Source organism: Oncorhynchus keta, unplaced genomic scaffold (assembly GCF_023373465.1).
Source record: "Oncorhynchus keta strain PuntledgeMale-10-30-2019 unplaced genomic scaffold, Oket_V2 Un_contig_11295_pilon_pilon, whole genome shotgun sequence".
Taxonomy (NCBI): Eukaryota; Metazoa; Chordata; class Actinopteri; order Salmoniformes; family Salmonidae; genus Oncorhynchus; species Oncorhynchus keta.
The window spans coordinates 22501-30385 of record NW_026277419.1 but is presented as its reverse complement, the minus strand read 5'-3'; the positions used below and the strand labels follow the sequence as shown (position 1 = coordinate 30385).

General features: G+C 46.8%; 1 protein-coding gene across 23 annotated transcripts in view; it reads right to left on the bottom strand.

The window, feature by feature from the left end:
* Positions 1 to 6579: 6579 nt before the first annotated feature.
* Positions 6580 to 7885, bottom strand: part of LOC127917381 (lethal(2) giant larvae protein homolog 1-like) — a 22668-nt gene continuing 21362 nt past the window's right edge. For 5 of the 23 annotated variants that reach the window (XR_008097188.1, XR_008097192.1, XR_008097193.1 and 2 more), the window contains 2 exons: positions 7413 to 7885; positions 6582 to 7122 (listed from right to left, as the gene is read on the bottom strand). The exon at positions 7413 to 7885 is cut by the window's right edge. The gene's annotated coding sequence lies outside the window, so the exon portion shown is untranslated. Of the gene's footprint in view, positions 7123 to 7412 lie in introns of all 23 variants that reach the window. The other 18 variants (XR_008097199.1, XR_008097200.1, XR_008097203.1 and 15 more) reach the window with 17 other exon arrangements.

Below are 7885 nucleotides of genomic sequence, written 5' to 3'. Positions count from 1 at the left end.
TGACTAACATGTTAATGTAACTGAGTCTCTGGATAAGAACGTCTGTTAAATGACTAACATGTTAATGTAACTGAGTCTCTGGATAAGAACGTCTGTTAAATGACTAACATGTTAATGTAACTGAGTCTCTGGATAAGAACGTCTGTTAAATGACTAACATGTTAATGTAACTGAGTCTCTGGATAAGAACGTCTGTTAAATGACTAACATGTTAATGTAACTGAGTCTCTCTGGATAAGAACGTCTGTTAAATGACTAACATGTTAATGTAACTGAGTCTCTGGATAAGAACGTCTGTTAAATGACTAACATGTTAATGTAACTGAGTCTCTGGATAAGAACGTCTGTTAAATGACTAACATGTTAATGTAACTGAGTCTCTGGATAAGAACGTCTGTTAAATGACTAACATGTTAATGTAACTGAGTCTCTCTGGATAAGAACGTCTGTTAAATGACTAACATGTTAATGTAACTGAGTCTCTGGATAAGAACGTCTGTTAAATGACTAACATGTTAATGTAACTGAGTCTCTCTGGATAAGAACGTCTGTTAAATGACTAACATGTTAATGTAACTGAGTCTCTCTGGATAAGAACGTCTGTTAAATGACTAACATGTTAATGTAACTGAGTCTCTGGATAAGAACGTCTGTTAAATGACTAACATGTTAATGTAACTGAGTCTCTGGATAAGAACGTCTGTTAAATGACTAACATGTTAATGTAACTGAGTCTCTGGATAAGAACGTCTGTTAAATGACTAACATGTTAATGTAACTGAGTCTCTGGATAAGAACGTCTGTTAAATGACTAACATGTTAATGTTACTGAGTCTCTCTGGATAAGAACGTCTGTTAAATGACTAACATGTTAATGTAACTGAGCTCTCTGGATAAGAACGTCTGTTAAATGACTAACATGTTAATGTAACTGAGTCTCTGGATAAGAACGTCTGTTAAATGACTAACATGTTAATGTAACTGAGTCTCTCTGGATAAGAACGTCTGTTAAATGACTAACATGTTAATGTAACTGAGTCTCTGGATAAGAACGTCTGTTAAATGACTAACATGTTAATGTAACTGAGTCTCTGGATAAGAACGTCTGTTAAATGACTAACATGTTAATGTAACTGAGTCTCTGGATAAGAACGTCTGTTAAATGACTAACATGTTAATGTAACTGAGTCTCTGGATAAGAACGTCTGTTAAATGACTAACATGTTAATGTAACTGAGTCTCTCTGGATAAGAACGTCTGTTAAATGACTAACATGTTAATGTAACTGAGTCTCTGGATAAGAACGTCTGTTAAATGACTAACATGTTAATGTAACTGAGTCTATGGATAAGAACGTCTGTTAAATGACTAACATGTTAATATAACTGAGTCTCTGGATAAGAACGTCTGTTAAATGACTAACATGTTAATGTAACTGAGTCTCTCTGGATAAGAACGTCTGTTAAATGACTAACATGTTAATGTAACTGAGTCTCTGGATAAGAACGTCTGTTAAATGACTAACATGTTAATGTAACTGAGTCTCTGGATAAGAACGTCTGTTAAATGACTAACATGTTAATGTAACTGAGTCTCTCTGGATAAGAACGTCTGTTAAATGACTAACATGTTAATGTAACTGAGTCTCTGGATAAGAACGTCTGTTAAATGACTAACATGTTAATGTAACTGAGTCTCTGGATAAGAACGTCTGTTAAATGACTAACATGTTAATGTAACTGAGTCTCTGGATAAGAACGTCTGTTAAATGACTAACATGTTAATGTAACTGAGTCTCTGGATAAGAACGTCTGTTAAATGACTAACATGTTAATGTAACTGAGTCTCTAGATAAGAACGTCTGTTAAATGACTAACATGTTAATGTAACTGAGTCTCTGGATAAGAACGTCTGTTGAATGACTAACATGTTAATGTAACTGAGTCTCTCTGGATAAGAACGTCTGTTAAATGACTAACATGTTAATGTAACTGAGTCTCTGGATAAGAACGTCTGTTAAATGACTAACATGTTAATGTAACTGAGTCTCTCTGGATAAGAACGTCTGTTAAATTACTAACATGTTAATGTAACTGAGTCTCTGGATAAGAACGTCTGTTAAATGACTAACATGTTAATGTAACTGAGTCTCTGGATAAGAACGTCTGTTAAATGACTAACATGTTAATGTAACTGAGTCTCTGGATAAGAACGTCTGTTAAATGACTAACATGTTAATGTAACTGAGTCTCTGGATAAGAACGTCTGTTAAATGACTAACATGTTAATGTAACTGAGTCTCTCTGGATAAGAACGTCTGTTAAATGACTGTTATTGTAATATCTTACGTGAGGAAGTCCCTGGCGTCCTCTACAGTGAGTTCTCCGGTGGTGTCCAGGCTGGCGTCAGCCATGCTGAGGGGGAGTCCAGAGGGGAGGGGAGGCGGGGAGGACAGGCCACACTGGGGGTCCTCGGTTAACCCTGGGGGTCAGGGGTTAGAGGTCAGACTGAGGCAATGTGAAAGGGGATTGGTTGACAGCCAGCTAGTAACTGTTAGTGTATAATTTTAAACCGTCCCTCGCCCATACCCGGGCGCGAACCAGGGACCCTCTGCACACATCAACAACAGTCACCCTCGAAGCATTGTTACCCATCGCTCTACAAAAGCCACGGCCCTTGCAGAGCAAGGGGAACTACTACTTCAAGGTCTCAGAGCAAGTGACGTAACCGATTGAAACGCTATTTAGCGCGCACCGCTAACTAAGCTAGCCGTTTCACATCCGTTACATTAGCAGAAGGACCAATGAGAAGCGTTCCACGTACCTTCAGCCTGGTTCCAGTGAGTTCCGTTGGCCGGAGAGGCATGGCTGCGTCGTCGCTATGGAGACAGAGAACAGCATCAGAGCAGTAGCTCACTGTGTTGTTGATACTGGGGGCGGCCTAGCCTGGCGGTTAGCGTGTTGGACCAGTAACCAGCAGGTAGCCTAGTGGTTAGCGCGTTGGACCAGTAACCAGCAGGTAGCCTAGTGGTTAGCCTGTGTTGTTGATACTGGGGCGGCCTAGCCTAGTGGTTAGCCTGTGTTGTTGATACTGGGGCGGCCTAGCCTAGTGGTTAGAGCAGGTAGCCTGTGTGGTTAGCCTGTGTTGTTGATACTGGGGCGGCCTAGCCTAGTGGTTAGCCTGTGTTGTTGATACTGGGGCGGCCTAGCCTAGTGGTTAGAGCGTTGGACTAGTAACCAGCAGGTAGCCTAGTGGTTAGCGCGTTGGACCAGTAACCAGCAGGTAGCCTAGTGGTTAGAGCGTTGGACCAGTAACCAGCAGGTAGCCTAGTGGTTAGAGCGTTGGACCAGTAACCAGCAGGTAGCCTAGTGGTTAGCCTGTGTTGTTGATACTGGGGCGGCCTAGCCTAGTGGTTAGAGCGTTGGACCAGTAACCAGCAGGTAGCCTAGTGGTTAGCCTGTGTTGTTGATACTGGGGCGGCCTAGCCTAGTGGTTAGCGCGTTGGACCAGTAACCAGCAGGTAGCCTAGTGGTTAGCGTTGGACCAGTAACCAGCAGGTAGCCTAGTGGTTAGCGCGTTGGACCAGTAACCAGCAGGTAGCCTAGTGGTTAGCGCGTTGGACCAGTAACCAGCAGGTAGCCTAGTGGTTAGAGTGTTGGACTAGTAACCAGCAGGTAGCCTAGTGGTTAGAGCGTTGGACTAGTAACCAGCAGGTAGCCTAGTGGTTAGCCTGTGTTGTTGATACTGGGGCGGCCTAGCCTAGTGGTTAGCCTGTGTTGTTGATACTGGGGCGGCCTAGCCTAGTGGTTAGCCTGTGTTGTTGATACTGGGGCGGCCTAGCCTAGTGGTTAGCCTGTGTTGTTGATACTGGGGCGGCCTAGCCTAGTGGTTAGAGCAGGTAGCCTAGTGGTTAGCCTGTGTTGTTGATACTGGGGCGGCCTAGCCTAGTGGTTAGCCTGTGTTGTTGATACTGGGGCGGCCTAGCCTAGTGGTTAGCCTGTGTTGTTGATACTGGGGCGGCCTAGCCTAGTGGTTAGCCTGTGTTGTTGATACTGGGGCGGCCTAGCCTAGTGGTTAGCCTGTGTTGTTGATACTGGGGCGGCGTAGCCTAGTGGTTAGCGCGTTGGACCAGTAACCAGCAGGTAGCCTAGTGGTTAGCCTGTGTTGTTGATACTGGGGCGGCCTAGCCTAGTGGTTAGCCTGTGTTGTTGATACTGGGCGGCCTAGCCTAGTGGTTAGCGCGTTGGACCAGTAACCAGCAGGTAGCCTAGTGGTTAGCCTGTGTTGTTGATACTGGGGCGGCCTAGTGGTTAGCCTGTGTTGTTGATACTGGGGCGGCCTAGCCTAGTGGTTAGCCTGTGTTGTTGATACTGGGGCGGCCTAGCCTAGTGGTTAGCGCGTTGGACCAGTAACCAGCAGGTAGCCTAGTGGTTAGCCTGTGTTGTTGATACTGGGGCGGCGTAGCCTAGTGGTTAGCGCGTTGGACCAGTAACCAGCAGGTAGCCTAGTGGTTAGCCTGTGTTGTTGATACTGGGGCGGCCTAGCCTAGTGGTTAGCGCGTTGGACCAGTAACCAGCAGGTAGCCTAGTGGTTAGCCTGTGTTGTTGATACTGGGGCGGCCTAGCCTAGTGGTTAGAGCGTTGGACCAGTAACCAGCAGGTAGCCTAGTGGTTAGCGCGTTGGACCAGTAACCAGCAGGTAGCCTAGTGGTTAGCGCGTTGGACCAGTAACCAGCAGGTAGCCTAGTGGTTAGCGCGTTGGACCAGTAACCAGCAGGTAGCCTGGTGGTTAGAGCGTTGGACCAGTAACCAGCAGGTAGCCTAGTGGTTAGCACGTTGGACCAGTAACCAGCAGGTAGCCTAGTGGTTAGAGCGTTGGACCAGTAACCAGCAGGTAGCCTGGTGGTTAGAGCGTTGGACTAGTAACCAGCAGGTAGCCTGGTGGTTAGAGCGTTGGACCAGTAACCAGCAGGTAGCCTAGTGGTTAGCGCGTTGGACCAGTAACCAGCAGGTAGCCTAGTGGTTAGCGCGTTGGACAAGTAACCAGCAGGTAGCCTAGTGGTTAGAGCGTTGGACCAGTAACCAGCAGGTAGCCTAGTGGTTAGCGTGTTGGACTAGTAACCAGCAGGTAGCCTGGTGGTTAGAGCGTTGGACCAGTAACCAGCAGGTAGCCTGGTGGTTAGAGCGTTGGACCAGTAACCAGCAGGTAGCCTAGTGGTTAGCGCGTTGGACCAGTAACCAGCAGGTAGCCTAGTGGTTAGAGTGTTGGACCAGTAACCAGCAGGTAGCCTAGTGGTTAGCGCGTTGGACCAGTAACCAGCAGGTAGCCTAGTGGTTAGCGCGTTGGACCAGTAACCAGCAGGTAGCCTAGTGGTTAGCGCGTTGGACCAGTAACCAGCAGGTAGCCTAGTGGTTAGCGCGTTGGACCAGTAACCAGCAGGTAGCCTAGTGGTTAGCGCGTTGGACCAGTAACCAGCAGGTAGCCTAGTGGTTAGCGCGTTGGACCAGTAACCAGCAGGTAGCCTAGTGGTTAGCGCGTTGGACCAGTAACCAGCAGGTAGCCTAGTGGTTAGCGCGTTGGACCAGTAACCAGCTGGTAGCCTAGTGGTTAGAGCGTTGGACCAGTAACCAGCTGGTAGCCTGAGTGGTTAGAGCGTTGGACCAGTAACCAGCTGGTAGCCTGGTGGTTAGCGCGTTGGACCAGTAACCAGCAGGTAGCCTAGTGGTTAGAGCGTTGGACTAGTAACCAGCAGGTAGCCTAGTGGTTAGCGCGTTGGACCAGTAACCAGCAGGTAGCCTAGTGGTGAGCTCACTGTGTTGTTGATACTGGGGCGGCCTAGCCTAGTGGTTAGCGCGTTGGACCAGTAACCAGCAGGTAGCCTAGTGGTTAGCGCGTTGGACCAGTAACCAGCAGGTAGCCTAGTGGTTAGCGCGTTGGACCAGTAACCAGCAGGTAGCCTAGTGGTTAGCGCGTTGGACCAGTAACCAGCAGGTAGCCTAGTGGTTAGAGCGTTGGACTAGTAACCAGCAGGTAGCCTAGTGGTTAGCGCGTTGGACCAGTAAACCAGCAGGTAGCCTAGTGGTTAGAGCGTTGGACCAGTAACCAGCAGGTAGCCTAGTGGCCCCTGAACAAGGCAGTTAACCCACTGTCCCCCTGAACAAGGCTGTGTTGTTGATACTGGGGGGCGGCGTAGCCTGGTGGTTAGCGCGTTGGACTAGTAACCAGCAGGTAGCCTAGTGGTTAGCGCGTTGGACCAGTAAACCAGCAGGTAGCCTAGTGGTTAGAGCGTTGGACCAGTAACCAGCAGGTAGCCTAGTGGCCCCTGAACAAGGCAGTTAACCCACTGTCCCCCTGAACAAGGCTGTGTTGTTGATACTGGGGGCGGCGTAGCCTAGTGGTTAGCGCGTTGGACCAGTAACCGCAAAGGTTTCTAGATCAAATCCCCGAGCTGACAAGGTAAAAATCTGTCGTTATGCCCCTGAACAAGGCAGTTAACCCACTGTTCCTAGGCCGTCATTGAAAATAAGAATTTGTTCTTAATTAACCGACTTGCCTAGTTAAATAAAGGATAAATAAAATAAAAATTGAGCATCTTGATCTTAATGAGGAAGCTAAATTGAATGATTTTACGAGGAGCCTTCATTCGGTCCAGGAAACAATGGCGTGAAAAGGGCAAAAAGAACAGCAGATAACAGTCTTTAGAACTGTGTTTGAGGCTTCTACTAGGAAGGGGAGCTGAATGAGAGGGGATTGAGCCAGGTGTCCGGCCGAGTGCCACAGGCTCGTGTCGCGCGCTCACGAGAGTGTTTGCTCTCGTTCCATTGCTTTTCTACAGACAATGGAATTCTCCGGTTGGAACTTTATTGAAGATGTATGATAAAAACATCCTAAAGATTGATTCTATACTTAGTTTGACAAGTTTCTACGACCTGTAATATAACTTTTTTCAACTTTTCGTCCGACGTTCAGCTGGACCTGGACTACAAAAGTATAGCCTCAATCTTTGCAGAAAAAGGTTAACGTGGTGCTTGAATGATCTGACTGATGAATGTCAATCTGAAAGGGTGCCATATATCTAATAATCTGAGGCTGGTGTTAGACTTGGTTGAGTAGTGTAGTGACCTGATGTTAGTGTGTGTAGTGACCTGATGTTAGTGTGTGTAGTGACCTGATGTTAGTGTGTGTAGTGACCTGATGTTAGTGTGTAGTGACCTGATGTTAGTGTGTGGAGTGACCTGATGTTAGTGTGTAGTGACCTGATGTTAGTGTGTAGTGACCTGGTGTTAGTGTGTGTAGTGACCTGGTGTTAGTGTGTAGTGACCTCGTGTTAGACCTGGTGTTAGTGTGTGTAGTGACCTGATGTTAGACCTGATGTTAGTGTGTAGTGACCTCGTGTTAGTGTGTGTAGTGACCTGGTGTTAGTGTGTGTAGTGACCTGATGTTAGTGTGTGTAGTGACCTGATGTTAGTGTGTGTAGTGACCTGATGTTAGTGTGTAGTGACCTGATGTTAGTGTGTGTAGTGACCTGATGTTAGTGTGTGTAGTGACCTGATGTTAGTGTGTGTAGTGACCTGATGTTAGTGTGTGTAGTGACCTGGTGTTAGTGTGTGTAGTGACCTGATGTTAGTGTGTGTAGTGACCTGATGTTAGTGTGTGTAGTGACCTGATGTTAGTGTGTGTAGTGACCTGGTGTTAGTGTGTGTAGTGACCTGATGTTAGTGTGTGTAGTGACCTGGTGTTAGTGTGTGTAGTGACCTGATGTTAGTGTGTGTAGTGACCTGATGTTAGTGTGTGTAGTGACCTGATGTTAGTGTGTGTAGTGACCTGATGTTAGTGTGTGTAGTGACCTGATGTTAGTGTGTGTAGTGACCTGATGTTAGTGTGT